Here is a 20,098-nt window from a genome sequence, read left to right as displayed (position 1 = left end):
GACTCATCACTCATTTTCCTTTCATAGTATCACCTTACAGGGATAAACTTTCTGCTTGTTCTTGTGATATCAGATACAGACAGGGAATCATTAAGTAAGTAACTTTGTAAAGACACTGTATCCTGGACTTAACATTTACTCCTTTGACAGAATTATTCATGAGATTTGGCAGAAGAGGATCAATTTAGGTGGACTTACATAGCCGAGAGAAAAGCTGCAATGTGTTTCAGGCCATCTCTCTGTAATTCTGGTATACAAAGGTGTTCAAATATTCTTTTATTTGCATCTTAAGGTCCAATAGTAAAAATTATATATATAATCATTGATTAGAGCAATATTTAATACTTATCATGTCCTTTCAGTCAAATCTCAAAGTATGTTCCTGTTTGCAGATGCCTCAAGAAAAAAAAAATATTTTCTTTCATTGCATTTTCTAAAACACTTTTTTTATGTTTGCTTTTAGTTGAGTTTGATTGCTAACATGAGGATAAGGATGCAGTGGTCGCATGACTGAACGAATGGGAGCTACTTCACTTCAATATGGCCCTCAGTTTAGCTACTGCAGACCATAGATGATTAAAGCAAAGAAACTTGCAGTGATAATAATAACAATAACAACCATCACCAGAGCGCGTTTCTCTTGTAAAAATGCGAGAATTACGATGGTTACAGGAGTAGGGCTGGGGGTTGGGTGGCAGGGGGAACAGTTGAACTTTAATAAGTGGTGTGGTGACTTGCATGCACTGTATGTGGGTACATCAAATACTCCTGAAATCTGATAATTCTGCAGAGCAAAGCAAAAAGATGCTATTTGAGAACCTATTGTACTTACACTTTTGTGGCTGGCATAACCCACAGTGCCCAGCCAAGAACGTCACTGGTCACTGCTCTAGACCCCATCCCTGTGTCCTTCTACCCCTCCAAATTCGGATATTAGTTCCTAATGTCCAGTTGGGGGAGGTGATTAGGTCATGAGGGTAAAAACCCTTGAGAATGGGATTAGTGCCCTTAATACAAGAAGCTTCATGCCCTGTTTGACAAGTGAGGACAAAAAGCTGGTAATATATAAACCTGTAAGTTTCAGACATCAGTATTATAATCTTGGATTCAATAGCATTAGAAACATGAAATAATTGTTTGTTGTTTGCAAGCCACTCAGTCTTGCTGTCATTGTCAGAACAGACTAACCAGCATCTCAGTCAGCTTTTGAGTGGGGTGTAAAGCCACAGTGTCTGAAGTCAGACTAGACTAGAAGTAGTAATGAAACACTCCTGCGTCCAACTGCGTCAAACTATGTGAACTCTTTTTCTGTCGAACCCTTTGGGTTCAGTAAAACTAAAAGTTCATGCTATCAAGCACTTTGACCCTTAATTTTTAAGCCCATGTGTATTTTGAGAGAAATTTAATCCATATGTTACAGATTCATTTACACTTAAATCATCAAAAATGTTGTTTTGTAAGAGCTATTTGATGTCCAAAGTTTTCTGACCTTTGTAAACCTCTTTTCTTAGAAACAGAATGTTGTGTTTTGCCAAAGGTCTGAGTCCTGGTTAAAATGCCAAAACAAGGAGGTTTTCGTGGGTTCTGCGTTTACCACAGAAAGCTTCCTCTTTCTTTCAATCAACACAGAAAAAAACCAAACCGCAGAGAGACTGGCTGACACTCGCCTAGCTCTATCATTAACGCTAGTTTTATCCACGATTCATGTTGGAGGAATGTACTGGAGGGCTTATAGCTTTGTTTTGTGTTTATGAAAAACTTTTCCTTTTTATTTATTTATTCCCTTTTGTTGCCCTTGTTGTTTTATTGTTGTAGTTATTGATGTCATCGTTGTTGGATAGGACAAAGAAACGGAGAGAGAAGAGGAAGACAGAGAACGGGAGAGAAAGACACCTGCAGACCTGCTTCACTGTGAAGTGACTCCCCTGCAGGTGTAGAGCCGGGGCTTGAACCGGGATCCTTGAGCGGATCCTTACGCTTTGCGCCACCTATGCTCAACCCGCTGCGCTACCGCCCAACTCTCGTGTCTTTTCAACAGTGTGATTATACAAGGTTTCTGTAACCTTGGGGATTGTTCACTCTGAGCTGCTCAAAAAACACTCAGACCTTCCATCATGGTGAACCAGGAGCTGGCCTCCCAGCCCCCCTCCCCAAAATACTTTACTTTGATACCCAACCCAGAACCGGGAAATTTTACACATGTATCAACAACTGTATTTACTGTTGACTGTAAACTATCCTCCCCCCAATAAAAACAATTTAATTGGGGCCCCGGGCCGGTAGCCCCAGCGGGTTAAGCGCACATGGCGAAGCACAAAGGACCAGCATAAGACCCCAGTTCGAGCCCCAACTCCCCACCTTCAGGTCTGCAAGTGTCTTTCTCTCCCTCCTCTCTGCCTTCTCCTCCTCTCTCGATTTCTCTCTGTCCTATCCAACAACAACAACAAGGGCAATAAAATGGAAAAAATAACCTCTGAGCAGTGGATTCGTAGTGTCGGCACCAAGTCCCAGTGATAACTCTGGAGGTAATAATAACAACAACAACTATAATAATGAAAGAAAAAGGCAAGTGAAGCACAAGGTGCACCCTTGACTGAGTGTGGTGACCTGCTGCAAAGTAAAGGGCTCTGGTGGGGGACTGCAAAGGGGGGGGGCATGGGGAAGAGGATGGAGGAGGCCCTGCGAGTGTGGGGGGATCCCATATGCAGACAGGAACCGGGGGATGAGAGACCGAGTCTGTGTGCCAACAACTGTCCTGCAGACCCTTAGGGGAAAAAATGCTGCTCAGTTAGAAAGCGTGGCCCAAACGCCAGACTTGTAATACTGAAAACATATTCCGACAAGCAGTTTACAGTTTGTATGGTGCTATTCTCTTTCCCTTTTTAACTTCTTAATCAACAACAGAAATACACTTAGAATGGGACAATGGTTAACTGAAGAACTTCATAATTACTATTCATGAAAGAACCCTCTACCATCCGTAATTGTGAAGTATTACATTTAAGGACTCAATGAAAATACATTTTCAAAATTATTTCCATTCAATGATTAGAAGAAGTAAGTAAGTCAGTCGGCTTTCAGGAAACACAGCTCTTCAAATTACTTAGTAATCAGTTTTAAGGACCTTGTAAAACACATTGCATTATGTGTTGCATTAACAATGAAACACAAATACATCTTAAAATAATTAAGGGTAGAGTTTTCTTCCAGTCATTTAATAATTTTTTTAAAGTACTTATAAAATAAACCGTAAGGTGGTACCCAGACTTTTAACTTTCTTGTTTTTGAGACACTTCACAAGGAGAAAAGCAAGGTCACTTAATTTGCGGTTCGGAGAAATCCAGGTTTTTCAATGTTTCTCCTCTCTTTGGCTGAACTTTTTGATAAAAATGAGACACACTGGAGATTGTGAAACCTGGATGGGTTTTTTTTTTTTTCTCCTCTAGTTTTGCATTTTAGTTACTCTTGTAACCTTAACTTTAAAAATCTAAAGCTACTGTGAGTTTCAACCAAATTTAAATCCTTGGCTTTTATGAGTTGTCTTTAGTTGCTTATGTAACCTACAGTCTCCTGTTCATTAAAATACTTTTGTAAATGACTGAAGGTCTGTTGCTCTAACAAATGAAAACCAGGCTTATTAGTCTATCTATAATTGGACAATAATTACAATGTTGATTATCTTTTGTTGGGCTTGCTTAATAAAGCCCTAAGTAGTTTACTGGGATTTATAGCTTCCAGGGTTTGAACAAGAGGTCATAGGGGTCTTTACTTTTTGCCAGCTGACCTTTTGTTTGAGTTTAAATTAACCCAATTTGTGCCGCTTTCTGTATCTGTTCTCTTAAGTCAGGCTTGTGCAGCGCACTGTATGGACAGCCATGGATGTCAAATGAATGAAGTTATTTTAAACTTTTTGATTTCAATTTTATTCATACATGATTGGTGGTTCAAAAAAATAAGACTACTTGGGGTTAGTCAGTACAAACACAGGTATGCACAGGACTGAACTGCTAGAATGGTCACATACTTTAATGAACATTGTACTGCTCTCCACAAATATAGAAACACTGGTCACTGAGAGCAAATTTTATTCCTACAAGCCTTTTCATCTTCTTAAGTAAGGCTATAACTAAGTTTGCTTGTTTTTGACAAGGAAAATTCTTCACATAATTATTAAGTCTGATAATTAAAATCAATATTCAATATTTGAGAAAAAAATTCCTTGTTCTCCATGTCCTTTTAACGGGCTAGCTTTTAGAAAAAGAAGAAAGGACAGAGGGAGTGTCTATATATATATATATATATATATATATATATATATATATATATATATATATAGTTCTAGTATTTATCCTCTGACAGGATGATTATTTGAACATGCACTTAATTTCAGAAAAACTTGTTTCCTGTTGTCTGGGAGTGCAGGGTCAAGACAAGAATACTGTTGTGACTTTCATATCGTATACTTCTTAAGACACGGACCTCAAAAGTCTTGTTATATTCTGTCGCGGACCTCAAAAGTTTTGTTATATTCTGTAGCTGTGTCTACAAATACATACATAGCTATTATGTAGAAGGAGAGCTGATGCTTATCTTGTTATGATGTTAAACAGCGGATGGAGGGGGTCTTCTCTAACACACTCAAGCCTAGGGTATCTGTATAAAAAGCAGCTCCTAACATTGCTACTTTCATTAACAATCACCTCCAGCAAAAATAAGCCCTAGATTGCATTCACTGGAGTGAACAGGCACTGGTTTAACCAATGGTATGACATTTGCTCAGACAACTTCACAGACACATGTTTTTAATAGACAGTGTGAGGAAAAAGAAAAAAAAAAAGCACTGTGGCTTAGAGGACTCTGGACTTGGAATCAATTGTTTGAACATCAGTTTTAATAAGTGTAGCTCTTGGCAAATTTTACAATTTTTTAAAATTTATTATTTAGTGAAAGAGAGATATAGAAAAAGATGCAGACTGAGAAAGACCAGAGAGCTAGGCTCAGCTTTGGCTTATGGCGGTGCTGGGGACCTCAGAGCCTCAGGCATGAAAGACTTATGCATAATTATTCTGCTGTCCTCCCAGCTCTTCTAGGTCTAAACAAGATCCCATACCTGTAAAACGGGACCGATACTTACCTAAAAGTTTTTGCATATTTACTGTTGGTAAGGAATAAGTGAGATGAATATAGATAAAACCTCAAGGCGCCACGTCTAGCATGTACAAATTAAACATTATTTGCATCTGAAACAGAAAAGCAACCACCCTTTCAGTAACGGTGTTAAGCATTCAGCAGTTGGCTGGAAAACCCAAACACGCAAGAAGCAATGTCTGCTTTGAAGAGCTCTTTTATTTACTAGAGCCTGGTAATTAGACAGTTTCTGCTACATTTGATCGTCAGCCACAAGCCTCAGCTACCATAGCTTCCCCCACCCAGCTGGCTCAGATCAATGTAGACAACTATTGTTGTCAATCAGGATAAAGAATTGGTTGCTGACAATCCATTTGCATTTGTTCTGTCAATTAAGACAGATGAGGTCCAGAACTCTTATATAAGCTATTGAAAAATAAACTGTTCTAATTTCCTAAGGATATTTTTCTCCTGCTAAATAAACAGAACTGGGTCTTTTATCTATTTATTTTCTGGGTAGTACGCACTTGGCTAGATCTCTCTGTGGCACTGATATTTCTTACTGAACAAAGAGTGACGGTGAATAGGTTGACAATCATTTTAAAAATATTCAACACCGGTTCAAGTCCCCGGCTCCCCACCTGCAGGGGAGTCGCTTCACAAGAGGTGAAGTAGGTCTGCAGATGTCTGTATTTCTCTCCCCCTCTCTGTCTTCCCCTTCTCTCTCCATTTCTTTCTGTCCTATCCAACAACGATGACATCAATAACTACAACAATAAAACAACAACAAATTCAACACTTACACCAGTTCCATGGTGTTATTTTGTTATGACTTCAATTACCAGCTTTTGAAAGACTCAATTAATTTTTTCAAGATAGCTGATTGGAAAAGGCAGGCGATTTGACTGAAAAGTTAAGAATAGCTGCTGTGCTGGCAGAGAGCTGAATGAACCTATAGCAGCACCTGAAGGTGAGACCTTACAACCCATGTATCTGTGTTCTGCTCATGCTGGTTGCTGAACTGAGTGAGACTGATTACTCTCCAGTTTAAAGCACTTTTTTCTTTCGTATGATAGATCTTACACCCACGGTAATTCTCTTATGAGAGGTTTTCATGGTGAAGCATGTCCTAGCTCTCTAGTTGATAATACATGTATCTTGGGCAAAAATACTTAAGGTTGAAAAATCAGACATTTTTTCACTCTGTAAAATGAACAATGAGCAATCTTCAAGTTTTAAATCTTGTTTTATCACTTTGCCTATCTGAAACCCAATAGTTTCATTAAGAAAGCAAATGTCTACTTATATCTTGGTATAGAGCTATTAACTTCAGGGGCTGAGAGACAGCATATCTGGTTGATTGCACATGTTACAATGATCAAGGACCTGGGTTCGAGCCCCGGGTCCCCAATGGCTTGGGCAAAGCTTTGTCAGTGGTGAAGCAGTGTTATAGGTGTCTCTCTCCCTCTCTATCACCTCTTTGTCTCTCGACTTTTGGCTGTTTCTATCCAATAAATAAATAAAGATTTTTTTTAAAAAAAACTTTTTTTTTGCCTCCGGGGTTATTTCTGGGGCTCAGTGCCTGCACCATGAATCCACTGCTCCTGAAGGCTATTTTTCCCCCTTTTGTTGCCCTTGTTATAGCCTTGTTGTGGTTATTATTGTTGTTGATGTCGTTCATTGTTGGATAGGATAGAGAGAAATGGAGAGAGGCGGGGAAGACAGAGAGGGGGAGAGAAAGATAGACACCTGCAGACCTGCTTCACCGCCTGTGAAGCCACTTCCCTGCAGGTGGGGAGCCAGGGGCTTAAACTGATCCTTATGCAGGTCCTTGGGCTTTGTGCCATGTGCATTTAACGCGCTGTGCTACCGCTTGACCCCCCTTTCCAAAAAAAAAAAAAACTTTCTTAAAAAAAAAGTCATTAACTTTAAATACATCCATCAAAATACTTAAAAAACTGACATTGTACATACATACCTAAGAAGAAAATACTGAGCCAAAATTCTCTATATTCCTTTCACTAAATTGTTTATAATCTAGATTGGGAAACAACACATAAGACCAAGAAAAGTTAAACGCCTAATAAAGTAGTTGCTACAAGAGTTTCCATAAAATACAATCTGTTGGGGGTCGGGCAGTGGCGCAGTGGGTTAAGCGCACATGGCGCAAAGCTCAAGGACCGGTGTAAGGATCCTGGTTCGAGCCCCCGGCTCCCCACCTGCAGGGGAGTCGCTTCACTGGTGGTGAAGCAGGTCTGCAGGTGTCTATCTTTCTCTCCCCCTCTCTGTCTTCCCCTCCTCTCTCCGTTTCTCTCTGTCCTATCCAACAATGAACAACATCAACAATGGCAATAATAATAACTACAACGAGGCTACAACAACAAGGGCAACCAAAGGGGGAAAAAAATGGCCTCCAGGAGCGGTGGATTCATGGTGCAGGCACTGAGCCCAGCAATATCCCTGGAGGAAAAAATTAATTAATTAATTAAAAAAATAAAAATACAATCTGTTAAACAACAAATGAATACCATAGGCAACGTTTGTGAAGGGACTCAGAGACAGGATGCATCCCTTCTAGAGAAGTCCATATATATATAGAACAGCTGACGTGAAGCCAGGTTGATACAATTAGTCAAACTGGTGCAAAATGAAAGAGAAATAGTACACAAGCCAGAGGGGACGTTTTCAGAGTAACACACAGTCACATTCTACAAGCACACATGTGCGCTTGTGCACCACATATACAACGAGAGAGCGAAAAAGGGAATATCTGAAAACTAAGTTACGTCAACCACTGAGCATAGTGCACGGCCTGCCATCAAACAGATAAAGAAATGTCACTTCTTACTGCAGAGTCTACAAACTTGTAGCCCACTGGGCAAACCAAGTCCACAAACATTTCCTCATTTGTCCCTTCTTTTGTCTTTACGTAACACACCAGGCAAATGTTCTCACAGGAGAGGATTTCATAATTTCAGATCTGAGTCTCTGGTTTCTCTTGAAAAATTCTGAAGATCTGTAGTGACTGAAACTGCATTTCCTGAACACAGACGTACTCAGACTGAATAGTTGCTGCTGCTTCCTTGAAACTTGACCTCAATCATTAAGGTCTTCACCAGCATACTCTGGCCTCTCACATCTCCTTATCCTCAGTACATGCCTTGGCCACCACCTTGCAGACTGGCATTTGCAACCATTCAGACCCTGGGAAGAGTCTACCATGGCTTTGTATCCCGGAGAGAGAGAGAGGGAGAGGGAGAGGGAGAGGGAGAGGGAGAGGGAGAGGGAGAGGGAGAGGGAGAGGGAGAGGGAGAGGGAGAGAGGAGAGGGAGAGGGAGAGGGAGAGGGAAAGAGGAGAGGGAGAGGGAGAGGGAGAGGGAGAGGGAGAGGGAGAGGCAGAGGCAGAGGCAGAGGGAGAGGGAGAGGCAGAGGGAGAGGCAGAGGGAGAGGGAGAGGGAGAGGGAGAGGCAGAGGCAGAGGGAGAGGGAGAGGGGAAGGAAGAGGGAGAGGGAGAGGGGGAGGGGGAGGGGGAGAGGGAGAGGGAGAGGGAGAGGGAGAGGGAGAGGGAGAGGGAGAGGGAGAGGGAGAGGGAGAGGGAGAAATGCAATCATGAGAAGAACTGGATCAGGCTGAGTGATCAGAGAGTCTTCCGAGGGATGAATAGCACATGGCATTTTGCTTGCCCTGCCCCTTCTCCCTTTCAGTCCTTTTCAGAATAGACAGATGGAACTGCCAAGGGCTTTTCTGATTCCTTTAATATTTTGAAGGACTCAGTATGGGGGGAGAGGGGGAGAGTAACTGCTTTTAATCTGTTCTGAGTGAGAATATTACCTTTCTATTATGATATAGTTCAGCTCACTAAAAGAGTTTGGACTTTAGGGCAGAAGTCCTGGTACGGGTAAATGGTCGGTGTTTGGAGAAAATGTACTTAGACATCTCATTAAATTGTAGTAACAAGTAAACAGAATGACTGCGTAGCAAGGACCAAGATAGCAGTCCCACTTCCCTCTCCTCTATAGGACAGACTCTAGCTGCATTTGAGGGCGGCAAAGACAAAACAGTGCTGGGAAACTCTTATTTCCCGGGGCAACCTTGATAAACATATGCGCATATCAGTTCTAGTCATTCGGGGAATCTAAGATGCCTCTCCACATAGTGAAATAGATCTCTTCCATTCTGCATCTTTGTGTGAAACGTGATTGAGCAAAAACAGCTCTCCCTCCTCCAGGTAATATTTCCCCTTTAAGATGCCCAAGGAGAGATCACACAAGTTAGCATGCATGGGGGTCCTTATTCCAGCCCCTGGTACCTACCTGAAAGGAGGAAGCTTCATGCGGGGTACCACTGTGCTGCAGGTGTCTCTCCTCCCTGCCTCCCAGCCCCTCTCTATGTGTCTGCCTTTCGCTCTCTATCAAAAAACAAGAGAGAAAAAGAAAAATGGGCACTGGAAAGAGTGGAATCAGGAAGGCTTCTAGGCGGCAAAATTATTTTTTATAAAAAAGGTTATTTATTAAAATTTTCATATGTTATTTCTTTTTCCTCAATTTATTTGACCTGGACAAATTCTTTTTTTTTTTTTTTTTTTTGCCTTCAGGGTTATTGCTGGGGCTCGGTGCCTGCACCACGAATCCACTGCTCCTGGAGGCCATTTTTTCCCTTTCGTTACCCTGGTTGTTTTTATTGTTGTTGTGGTTATTATTATCGTTGCTATTGATGTCATTATTGTTGGATAGGACAAAGAGAAATGAAGGGGGGGAGACAGAGAGGGGGAGAGAAAGATAGACACCTGCAGACCTACTTCACTGCCTGTGAAGCGACTCCCCTGCAGGTGGGGAGCTGGGGACTTGAACCGGGATCCTTAAGCCGGTCCTTGTGCTTTGTGCCACGTGCGCTTAACCCGCTGCACTACCACCCAGCCCCGACCTGGACAAATTATTACTAAACCTAGGTAAAGTTAAGATCATCCATTAACAAATACTGCAGATGTTACGGTTCACTATATGTGTCACTTTAATAATCACGAACACTGAAAATTTCTTTCTTTTTTTTTAAAATTATTTATTTATTTATTGGATAAAGACAGTCAGAAATCGAGAGGGAAGGGAGGGATAGAGAGGGTGAGAGACACAGGGACACCTGCAACACTGCTTCGCCACTTGCAAAGCTTTCCCCCTGCAGGTGGGGACTGAGGGCTCGAACCTAAGTCCTTGTGCATTGTAACATGTGCTCAACCAGGTGCACCAGCACCCGGGCCCCAAATTTCTCTTTCTAATTACATAAAGAACTCTCAAATTTTATATGACAGAAATATACCTAATACGTCTCTAAATATTTTTTTTAATTATTCATTTATGAGAAAGATAGGAGGAGAGAGAAAGAACTAGACATCACTCTGGCACATGTGCTGCTGGGGATCAAACTTGGGACCTCATGCTTGAGAGTCCAAAGCTTTACCACTGCACCACCTCCCGGATCATGTCTCTAAATATTTTTATAAATGCATTAAAATAATTGACTTAGAATAATGAACTTTAAATTAAGATGCGCAAGTCACCTGGATTTCCCCCTCGTGATTTCCTGACTGCATTTCCTTTTGTTTTCCTTAGAAACGTGTGTTTAGAATCTTTACTGAAAGTACTAACAACATCAGAGAGTGTGCCAATGTTTTACAACTACTAATTCTAGACTTGTGTAAGTTATAACAAATTGATTCAAGGTAGTTGTGCATTTTTTCTTTTTTTTTTTAAATTTATTTATTGGGGAATTAATGTTTTACATTCAACAGTAAATACAATAGTTTGTACATGCATAACATTTCCCATTTTTCCATATAACATACAACCCCCAGTAGGTCCTCTGTCATCCTTTTTGGACCTGTACTCTTTGGTGCAATACACCAATTCCAGTTCAGGCTCTACTTGTGTTTTCTCTTCTGATTTTGTTTTTCAACTTCTACCTGAGTGTGAGATCATCCCATATTCATCCTTCTGTTTCTGACTTATTTCACTTAACATGCATTTTTCACGGTCCATCCAAGATTGGCTGAAAATGGTGAAGTCACCAATTTTAGTAGCTGAGTAGTATTCCATATTCTGTATATAGACCACAACTTGCTCAGCCACTCATCTGTTGTTGGACACCAAGGGTAGTTGTGTATTTTCTTGTTTTTTTTTCCAACTGTATGTATTTTCCCCCTCATCTTTAAAGTAAGATTATAAATTTCTTTTTTTTTTTTTACTAAATCAAATAATTAATTTTTTTGTTTATTTATTGGGGGAGTTAATCATTTACAGTTGACAGTAAAATACAATAGTTTGTACATACATAACATTTCCCAGTTTTCCACATAACAATTCAACCCCCACTGGGTCCTCCTCTGCCATCATGTTCCAAGACCTGAGCCCTCACCCCCACCCCCAAGTCTTTTATTTTGGTGCAGTACACCAACTCCAAGATTATAAATTCCAATAAACACAGGAGGACTATCTTGGTTTGCCCACCCTCCTCCATTTGTTTTTTCCATTTGTATGATGAAAAACATCCCCACTTTTTTTTTTTGCCTCCAGGGTTATCACTGGGGGCTCAGCACTAGAACTATGAATCCACTGCTCTGGACAGAGAGAAATTGAGAGAGGAGGGGGGGGGATAGAGGGAGAGAGAAAGATAGACACCTGCAGACCTGCTCCACAGCTTGTGAAGCATTCCCCCTGCAGGTGGAGAGTGGGGCCTCGAACCAGGTCCTTGAGCTTTGTGTTATGTGCGCTTAACCAAGTACACACCACCCAGCCCTCAAACAATCTGCAGTCTCCAATACATAAACTGGGTTGAGACACAGATCCACAGTTGCCGGGCTAGCTTCGCTGGAGAGAGAGACAAGGAACTCGTGGTGGCATGGTAACACAGTTCTTTATTGATGCAGATGCCCCAGAGTCGGGTGTGAGCACAGCGGGTTTAAGTCACATGGAGCTAGCAAAATGGCCACCTCCCGCTATGCACACCAGCCCTTCTCTGGGACGCGAAGGGAAAGTGAGAGAGAGAGAGGGAGGAAGAGAGAGAGAGAGAGAGAGAAGAGCAGCAGGCTTTATAGGGTAAAAATGGAAGTGGCAAGTCAGGAAGGGTATTGGCTAGGAAAGGGGATGAAGAAAACAAGGCACTCTGGGAAGGTAGAAAGCTTTGGTCGCCATAGTTTTTTAGCTCGCAGGAATGGGCGATACCCTGAGGGGGTAATGTGGTGGCGGAGGAGTCATTTTTAAAACAAGGCAGAAGATTGGTATGTAAATAATAATACTTGCATGGAAATATGGTGGTTTGTGGCTCCTGCCTAACTCAACCACATCTGTACAATATCCCAACACACAGTTTTCATTTAAGTTCTAAACTTCGGTTAGAAATTTATACAGTATATTATGGAACAACAAAACAGACCCCTTTGTGGGCCCCCATAGGACTTTGCCCTCAACTTGGATCAACAACTGTAAGAATGTTCCATCCTCTGAAGGGAGGATGGACAACATACTCTATCTTCCACCCGAGGAAGATGGGTCCATACTGGGTCAGTCTAGAACGTTCCTGCTCATGACCACAGAATGTGAGCTCAGATCTACAGGGATGCAGAGGTCACATAGGCTCTAAGCTGAATATGGGCCCCAGATCACATCAAATCAATGGGGTTTATGCCTTTCCCATATTAGGGAGCTACTCTCTTCCCGTATCCAGCTTTCTGGTCCTTTGTCCAGCCATGACATCATCTCCCCAGACAATAACTTGGATCTACTTTCATTTCAGATTTCAGGCACAGGGGAAAAAAAAACACAAAAATACTAGGGGGTCAGGTGGTAGTGCAGCAGGTTAAGCTCATGTTCAGCATAAGGATCCCAGTTCAAGCCCCCAGCTCCCCACCTGCAGGGGAGTCACTACACAGGCAGTGAAGCAGGTCTGCAGGTGTCTTTCTTTCTCTCCCCCTCTCTGTCTTCCCCTCCTATCTCCATTTCTCTCTGTCCTATCCAACAACAATGACATCAGTAACAAGAACAATAATAACTACAACAACAAGGGCAACAAAAGTGAAAATAAATAATAAATATTAAAAATTAAAAATAAATAAATAAAAATTAAAAAGAAATAAAATATCCAACATATCTGTGACAGTATTAACAAAAGGAAACCCTGACTAAAGTTTTTCTATGCTGTTGTGAGTTACTTTGCAGTGATGAATTGAAGAATTGTCTTTTTCTTGAAAAATACGTTGATGTTGTGGTTGAGGCTGTGCTATTCTGTCCTTACCGATTTAGATAAAATGGAACTTAAACACTACTTATATTCTTGCTATGAGTATGACTTACTTCATGATATCTTCTAATTCAGATTTAAAAACTAAACATATAAGAAGAAAATGTGAGGCCTCAAGCTGAGCAAAATTGAATTTCAGCCACATTTTGCTTTAAGATGCTTCTAAACTCAGAAGCAGATTATATCTTTCTCTCCAGTGCCCATGCTCTTTTCTGACTCTTGTTCTTCCTGGAATGTTTTTGTAATCTTCAATCCTAGTCAAGAGTTGTACTCTCTCCCCAACCTTATTAGCAGCCGTGCAATGCTACTGTCTTAAACAGCACTTGGTGACTTGAGATGTGCTCCCCACGACAATGAAATCATGTCAGGGGCATCACTGGATCTTTAGTCGATGTTCATTGGCGCCTACTGTTTGCAACTTACTAAGCTCACCTCTCTAACAAAACTTGCAATAGTGAGACACAGCCTAGATGCAAAATGACATTTGCTTCATTATGACACGGGAAAAAAATACAATTTGATTATGTAGATCTAAGAGATGCCCACAGGAAATAAAAATATGGGGCTGGCCTACCCTACTAGGGAAAGAGAGAGGCTGGCTGGGAGTATGGATCAACCTGCCAACGCCCATGTTCAGCGGGGAAGCAATTACAGAAGCCAGACCTTCCACCTTCTGCACCCTACAATGACCTTGGGTCCATACTCCCAGAGGGACAAAGAATGGGAAAGCTATCAGCGGAAGGAATGGGATATGGAGGTCTGGTGGTGGGAACTGTGTGAAGTTGTACCCCTCTTATCCTATGGTTTTGTCAATGTTTCCTTTTTATAAATAAATAAATAAATAAATAAATAAATAAATAAATAAATAAATATGGGGCCAGGTGCTTGAGGGCACATGTTACGATGTCCAAGGACCCAGGTTCAAGCCCCTGGACTCCACCTGCAGGGGAGAAGCTTTGTGAGTGGTGAAGCAGTTTCACAGCTGTCTCTGTCTCTTTCCCTCTTTATCTTCCCCTTTCCTCTCAATATCTGGCTGTCACTATCCAATAAATAAACAAAGATAATTAATTTTAAAGTAAGTAAAAATATCCCAGGGGGGTAAAATAAGATTCCCATTTGGACCCAAGAGGAGATAAGTGGATTAAGTAACCTTTGGAAGGAGATACAGGGAATATCCATGATAAGATTGAAGAATACAGGTGAAAACATACACACATGTGAATCAACTCTGCTCCTGTATCTTTCTAGGCCTCTACAAATCAAGATAGAAGATACATTTCAATAAGTCAAAACTTGAACAAAAAATGTCTTACAGTGAGGACTGCATAATAGAATCTCTTAGTTGAATGAGACTGAAGCATTAAATATTTAAGATGAACTGAAACCTATAGTAAATATCACTGATGGAATACTGAAATTTTTTACTCTAGATTAGGATTTAAGCAAATACACCCAATTTTGTTTCATCTATGTAACATAGTAATAGAATTCCTAGTCAAAACAATTACTAAAGAAATGAACAACTTCTCCCATGAAAATTAAGTGTATTCTCTGTTCTTAGATGCTATGATCTTATATTTAAAAAAATAAAATTTCCATATGCTAAAGACACCTGGTAGCATTAAACAAAGTTACCAAAATTGCATCATACAAAATCATCTTCATTCCTTTATGCTACTGATTAATTAAGGAAATCAAATGTGCTTATAATAAACAGCATCAAAAGGGGGGTGGGCAATGGCATAGCCAGGCATGCACACACACCCCCAAGCACAAAGATCTAGCTTTGAGTCCCTTCTCCCCACCTGCAGGGAGGTGAAGCAGGTCGACAGGTGTCTGTCTTTCTACTCCCTGTCTTCCCCCCCTCTCAATTTTTATCCATCCTATCTAATGAAAAAGAAAAGAAAAACAAATAAAACAGAAGGGAAAATGACTGTCAGCAGCAGTGAGTTCATAGGGCAGACACTAAGCCCCAAGCTTCAACTTTGTGGCAATTAAAAAAAAAAAAAGGCAACAAAAATAATAAAATGAGGGGCTAGCTCATGGCTCACCTGGGAGAATTCACAGGTCACCATGTGGGAGGACCTGGATTCAAGATCCCAAAGCCAACCTGGATGGGAAAAGATTGCTAAGTGTTGGAACAGTGCTGCAGGTAGATGTCTCTTTCTCTACCTCTACCTATTTCCCTCTTTATCTCTTATACTCTATTCAAAAGAGGGAGAAAGGGAGAGAGAAAAAAAAAAAAAGTCCAAAGGGACTCCTGAAGGTATGGTCATGGGATAGCAGCAACCTCTTTGTGTAGTTTTCAGAGACCATTAGAAATCCAGCATGTACAAACTACTGTATTTACTATTGAATGTAAAACATTAATTCCCCAATAAAGAAATAAAAAAAGAAATCCAACAGAACATAGCAGCTTAATATCTTCACAATTCCCTTCTTCCCAAGAAGTAAATCTCTATACTCTGAGATCCCTACTAAAAATAAAGTGAATAACAAAACAAGATGCAAAGCATAAGCAATTGCAAAACACAACAATCCTACAGGAATCTGTACAATCTTCTATTGATGTTACTAATTCTTGTACGGACTAGCATGTGTTAGAAAGCTTCTCTAACTCATGTTCACTTTTTTCTTTCTTCCTTCCTCCCTCCCCTTTTCTCTCCTTCCTTCTCTCCCTTCCTTCCTTCCTTCCTTCCTCCCTCCCTTCCTCCCTCCCCTTTTCTTTCCTTCCTTCCTTCCTTCCTTCCTTCCTTCCTTCCTTCCTCCCTCCCTTCCTCCCTCCCCTTTTCTTTCCTTCCTTCCTTCCTTCCTTCCTTCCTTCCTTCCTTCCTTCCTTCCTTCCTTCCTTTCTTCCTTCCTTCCTCCCTTCCCTCCCTTTCTTCCTTCTTTCCTTTCATTCTTTCTCTCCTCTTGTCTTTTTATTGCTGGAGTTTCACTGCTTTGGGGACCTCTAAGATAAAAGGCGAGACATAGAAACAGAGGAAGAGAGGGTAAAACACCCCAGTACTGACGTTTCCCTCAGGGCAGTGGCAACCAGACTCTAACTTGGACTACTGTGTGCGTGGCCATGCGCATGCGGGCGCCTACTTAGATGGGCTATGCTGCGGTCTTTCCCATGGTCTCATTGCTCCACGTCTCTTGACTGATAAGAAACTTATCCTAATCTTTGCCTAAATCCTCCTCCTACAAGCAAAACAGAACCACAACCACCCCTACTTCCTCGTTACACAAAAATTGGCTGTCTCAAAGATTACATACTAGTGAATTCCATATGCTTAGATTGTCATAGGAAGGTTCTCAAGAAACACTGAATGAGCAGCTGGCACTTTCTTATCAGTGAAGTCCAAGCCTCTCCCAATGTGTGTGACACTTCAAGAATGTGAGACATTTTCCCCAGTTTTTCTTCCTTTTAATCATTTATTTTTATTTTTGTCAATTTAGTGAATGAATTCTCTTTTATCAAAAACCATTGGGGAAAAAAAAAAAAGGAAACGTAAACTCGCCCTTCTCTCCTAAATTTCTCATGTTATAAACCTAACATTTTCAAAAAGACTGTGCCATGAACAAAAACCAGAGCAGATATTTGAAAGTAGTTGTCAACGGTTGGAGTAGCCTACTAAAACAAAGAGAGGGTGGCGTTCTGTCCTCTATAAATTGCTGTTGCAGTGGAATGCTAGTGTCATAGTACCAAGTTACTCCTGTCTGGATTATTGTAGTTTCTTATTTTAAGGAATTTGTCTAAATTTGCTTATTTCTTATCAGTACTTGGGATCATTATGTAAGTATCACTCTCCACTATAAGTAAAGCACACACATATAGTTACACTTTCAGTTCCTGCTTCTTAATAGGTGTTGATGCCTCCAGCTTTCTGGCACTGCTTAGCACGCTTAGTAACCCCGGAACCAGATAAATCAGCAGAAATCCTGGATTGAGATACAAAAGTTAAAAAACAGACCAACAGCTGAGCAATGGCAACATTCCTGATAAACATATAATATGGGTCTTTACTTTTGCTACTAATAATATCTGGGACTGGAATATAACTCCTGGTGGGGTGCATGTCATGTCATGTGTATAGCCAGAGTTCAAGTCCTGACCCCACCACATCCCACAAAGAAGTGTCAGGGCTTTGGAGGAAACTCTGGCACTATGGCACCCCCCACCCCTACCCCCACCCCCGTCTCTCTATCTGAAAGAAAAAGACCTGGGAGAGGTAAAATTGTGCATGCATAAGGCACTGGTTCTCCCTCTGCCCTTCAAAAGGTATAGAATGTCAAAAATTATTTTATATATAAAATCAACATGTGGAAGATTTAAAAGAAAACTTCCTGTAGAGAGTAGCTGTGGACCTATGTTAACAATCTGGCATAGCACACACTTGGCAACAGAAACATGGGGAATACACTTAGTATCAGCTTGCTATGAACTTTTGTTTAAGTCACATATTTTTTTAAATTATGACTGAGCCATATTCTGGTAACACACACACACACACACACACACACACACACACACACACACACACACACAGTTTGTTTTTGATTTTGTAAGGCATCCCTACACCTCAGGCCAGGTGCTTCCCTGGGAGAGCATAGAAGGATAAAAGAGGACTTTAATATTCCTACCACTCCAGAGAAAGCAATCCAGGTTAGAGAAGGGCAAACTATTTGGAGCTAGTCGAGTACATGTTAAGTCAGGTAATGAGATCATGTAAGAAAAGGCTTAAAGTCACAAAAGGGCAGTAGAACTCAGGGAAAACACCCGTGCGAACTCTACCTCAGAAAAACTGTCACCCTTTATCCGATGCTCACGTCACATATACGGAAACCAGAAATAAGAGTTTATTCAAAGCAGAAATCAGAAACACAAGGCCAACCTGAAGCCAGTTAGCTAAATGATGATAGCTGTCTCCCTCATATATGTGTGTGTGTGTGTGTGTGTGCACGTATTATAGATACCTTCACTTATGTATAATATATATGTACCATTAACTGATATAATTATCATTAATTTATCAGTTATTAATTTACTGCAATGAGTCAGCAAATATTTTGACTTAATAGAATGAAACAACTCTTCTTCGTGCGCCAAATGCTTTATTAGGCAATAACTAAGATTTCACTTTTCACATGTCATATTTAACATTAAATTTAGCCTTTTCCTCCGATTCCCTGTTTTTCCTTGGGATACATCAGATAAAGCTTACTCTATATTAGACTGCAAGAGACAATGTTCAGATATTGCTGACTATTCTTATCTGGTGCTTTGCAGAGTGTCGATTTTAAACTCAGGCTTTAGGAAAGCAGGTCTAGTGAAAAGATGGAGTAGTCCGGATAACAAACTCGAGACTATGTCACTTGGACGTCAAACAGCTACTCTGTGTTGTGTTCCCAAGGCAGCTCCATTCACCGGACTATGAAAGAAAAAAGGAAACATTTCAACAACTCTGAGTTTATTCAGTTACAGAAAGTTTAGTGAACTTCAGTTCATAGTAAGACTTGTTAGAATTCAGATTTCTGCCACTGAGAATTTAGGATGACTGGGGACATTAACAAAATCCAGATCCCAAACTAAACAACTGTGATCTTTCTTATCCACTTTCCCAATGAATGAAAATGTTAAAGCTTTTCATCTCCTGGCAATGGCTTCTCTCCCTCCTCCACCTCTGATTCACAACAGGGGAAGGGAGAATAAAAGCTGAAGCCACCAGAAGTTACTGTTCTAATTTGACATTAGCAGAAATTTGTAAACCACCACTAGGCAGATAAAGCTAAGAACTACTAACTGCAAACATAGCCAAACAATAATCTCTGTGACTGTTTAATGGAGGTCTTGATTAGAAACACAGAAGCCAGGAGCCTTTACTGGAAGCCAGGGAGTAATAATGTACATAAGGAGAAAAGCCTAATTGGACTTGTTCATAAAGTTTGCATTCTGGAAAGAGGAAAAAGGAAAAAGCGGCAGTCAGGTACAGCAGGAGCTAGAGTTAACATAGCCATTTGGAAACTGTGCAGTACTGATTTCGAGTTATTATTCTAAAGTTCATGACTCAACACACTGAAATAAAGAAACAGCTTTAGGAAGTCAGGCGGTAGCGCAGCGGGTTAAGCGTACATGGAGCAAAGCGCAGGGACCTGGGGAAGGATCCCGGTTCGAGCCCCCGGCTCCCCACCTGCAGGGGAGTCTCTTCACAAGGGGTGAAGCAGGTCTGCAGGTGTCTATCTCTCTCTCCTCCTCTCTGTCTTCTCCTCCTCTCTCCAATCCAACAACGACGACAACAATAATAATTACAACAATAAAACAACAAGAGCAACAAAAGGGGATAAATATATTTTTTTTTAAAGAAATAGCTTTAATTTTGCATGGCTATTTGTAGAAAGGGGTAGATTTCTGTGGGTTTTGTTCGTTTGTCTGAAAATGTAGTTTATTGCTTAGTGGAGTCACTGAGTAATCCTCTGGGTGTTAGATTTCTTTTAGGACAGTCAGGGTGCACTGACCCATTTTGCATATTTATTTGTTTCTAAAGTCCATGCTTTATATATTCAAAGGGCCGGATGAAGAACACTTAGTAATATGTTGGAGGAAATGATAGAAATAATTTTCTATGTGAGAAATTATAATTTTTGTCACTGACATATGATAAAAGACACAACGTGACCAAAAAATCTGACGTATCCT

Source organism: Erinaceus europaeus, chromosome 5 (assembly GCF_950295315.1).
Source record: "Erinaceus europaeus chromosome 5, mEriEur2.1, whole genome shotgun sequence".
Classification (NCBI taxonomy): Eukaryota; Metazoa; Chordata; class Mammalia; order Eulipotyphla; family Erinaceidae; genus Erinaceus; species Erinaceus europaeus.
This window is presented reverse-complemented; position numbering follows the sequence as displayed.